The following is a 2,682-nucleotide window of genomic DNA, read 5'->3' as shown; positions in this document are numbered from 1 at the left end:
CCCGGAGGAGGGGAGGCCGGGCAGCCGCCGCTCCAAGCACAGGCCGCAGGACACCTCGCGTGGGTCCGGCCTCATTTGCTAGGAAATTTGCAGAGAGGAGAGAGGAGGGTTAGTGCCGTTACCTTGGCAACTGCTCTGTCACATTATAATGAGGCTGGCGAGGAAGGAGGCTTCTTAAAGCAGCAGGAAGCCCATCCATGGCGGCTCCCTGAGTCAGCGGCCGGCTCCCTCCAGGAGGACAGCAGGAGGGGGGGTCGGGGGAGCTGGGACCCGATGTACCAGCTGACGAGCAGAGCGGTGCCCGATGGCTCTGTACTCACTGGGCCACGTCCCAGCACAGCTCAGGGGCTCAGGGCTGGCCTGAAGGGACAGGGCTGCTGCCCGACAGGCCGAACCCCTGGGCCTGGGCTCCGCACTCACCTCCCCACGGAGCTGCCACTCTGAGGCGCTCCATGGCTCCCCAGATGGGAAAGCCGGCTGCTAGGAAGGAAAGCAAGAATCTGACCAGTCGGCAGAGAGCTGTGGCCTGGCCCTGGCTGTGGGCACCTCGTGCCTGGACTTCAGGCAGCCCAAAGGGGCCATCAGAAGCCAAGAACCCCGGGGAGCCTGCTGGCGGACCCCCAGGACCAACGACCGGGGTGGGGGTGAATACAAACATCACAAACCCTAGAGCACTGACCATGCAGAGGCGGGAAAGGGAGGCCAGAGGGAGGGACACGAAACGCCCATCTTTCTGGCCAGCACGCGGCCGAGGTGGGCAAAATGGAACATGTCTCCGCGGACTTCCTTTCTCCGTCTCCATTCCATGTTTCGCTTCGGCTCCGCGGCACGGCCATGGCTCACCCGCCCCCCGTGGCTGGCAGGGGGTTGGGGGGCCAACTCGCCCAGGGTCACGGGTCACAGGGAGGGGGTTGGGGCTTAGAGGACCTGGTCTCCCACCTCGTCCTTAGCCTCCCTCTGCACTCGCTCAGAAAACGCCAGCCTCGCGGTCGCCATGCAGTGACAACACGGGCTGTTCTGGTCTCACTGTGACATTATGCTCCGCACGTTGCATTCTTAAACCATCACAATGAGCCCAGCCAGTGTGGCTCAGTGGTTGAGCGTCAACCTATGAACCAGGAGGTCACGGTTCGATTCCCGGTCAGGGCACAGGCCCCGGTTGTGGGCTTGGTCCCCAGTGTGGGGTGTGCAGGAGGCAGCCAATCCATGATTCTCTCTCATCATTGATGTTTCCATCTCTCCCTCTTTCTTCCTCTCTGAAATCAATTTTTAAAAAAATTTTTTAAAGCAATACAATGAGTCTTGCCATTAAAAAACACACAGCAACCCACAGCCTTATTAAGATATAATTCACATACCTTACAATCCGCCCCTTGAAAGTGTGCCATTCAGTGGTTTGGGGTATCATATATCATTATTTCTTTCGATTGTGGTTACAAATTGCAGATCTAGTAAAATTTTAACCGTTTTAAGGGAACACTTTAGTGGCAATGATGACATTCACGCGGGGCAGGACCAGCCAGACACAGCCCTCAGCTCCCGGCGAGGGCTCCCTCCATCCCCGTGGGCTCCCTCGGGGCCGGACCACCGCGTGGCTTCCTCTCATCGCTGAGCGAGAGAGCGCTGGGCAGGCACAGGCACAGGCACAGGCACAGGCAGGAGAACAAGACCCCCACAGCCGTCTCTATTCCCAGCTCTGTCTCAGCATCTGGCCCACCCTGCCTGCGAGGCACCACCAGGAAGTGCCCGCCTGGGGCCGGGGCCGGGGATCTGGCCCCTGAAACCCGCCCACCTTGGCTCCCCTGGAGCCCAGCCCTCGGGGGGCTCAGAGAACAGAGTTCCCCCTGGCAGAGCCCTGGAGAGGGGGCGTGGCAGCCCCCACACCTGCTCTCTCCAGGTCCCCAGGCCCAGCTCCTTCACCCAATGCCCAGAGGGGCCTCCTCCAGGGCCCAGTGGCCTGGTGACCGGGTGGCACAGTAACCTGGTGGCATGGGACCGGGTGGCACGGTGACCGGCAGGAGTTGGCCGGCATCTGGGCCTCACTCTGGAACTCCCTGGGTGGCCCTGAGTCCCCTCCCCCACCCGCAGGGCTCCTTCCCACCTGTGACCGAGGACACGGGACCACGTCACCCACAGCTGTGCCTCCTGTGGCCGGGGGAGCCTCCAGCTGTCAGCGCTTTTCCTCATGGAGCTAATTTGCGGGACAGACATGAGAAGTGAAGGTGGTTGGGGGTTCCTCCCCTGGAAAGTGGGTCCCAGGACCAGCTCCCGTGGTAGGAAGACTTGGCCTCCCGCTGGGAGCTCACCTGGAAGGACTGGCGTAGGGGGAGGGGGAGGAGGAGGGGGGCATGAGGAAGCTGTGCCCACAGCCCATGGTGGCCAGGCCTGGGGGTGAGAGGGCGGGCGCTCAGGGGCTCAGGCCAGGCTTCTTGGGAGGCAGAGCTGTGTCTCGTCTCATCCAAACACTCGGCGTGGAACCCAAGCAGCCCCACAGGGACCCTCACGAACCAGTGCCTACCCAACCCCACGTGCACGCACCCCACGTGCACGCACCCACCCCACGTGCATGCACCCACCCTCACGTGCACGCACCCATCCACGTGCACCCACCCCCACGTGCACGTACCCATCCCACGTGCACGCACCCATCCCACGTGCACCCACCCCCACGTGCACGCACCC

General features: G+C 62.5%; 1 long non-coding RNA gene across 2 annotated transcripts in view; it reads right to left on the bottom strand.

Moving 5' to 3' along the window:
• Positions 1–6: 6 nt before the first annotated feature.
• The window catches only part of LOC102257987, a 3,347-nt gene continuing 671 nt past the window's right edge, over positions 7–2,682 (bottom strand). Inside the window, exons 2-4 of one of the 2 annotated variants that reach the window (XR_001359760.1) lie at positions 2,102–2,315; positions 1,359–1,448; positions 7–477 (exon numbers count right to left, since the gene is read on the bottom strand). This is a non-coding gene — a long non-coding RNA (uncharacterized LOC102257987). The remainder of the gene's footprint in view (positions 478–1,358; positions 1,449–2,101; positions 2,316–2,682) is intronic. The other variant, XR_314473.2, reaches the window with a different exon arrangement.

Source organism: Myotis brandtii, unplaced genomic scaffold (genome assembly GCF_000412655.1).
Source record: "Myotis brandtii unplaced genomic scaffold, ASM41265v1 scaffold691, whole genome shotgun sequence".
NCBI lineage: Eukaryota > Metazoa > Chordata > Mammalia > Chiroptera > Vespertilionidae > Myotis > Myotis brandtii.
The sequence above is the reverse complement of the archived record's forward strand: the minus strand, read 5'-3'. Positions and strand labels throughout refer to the sequence as shown.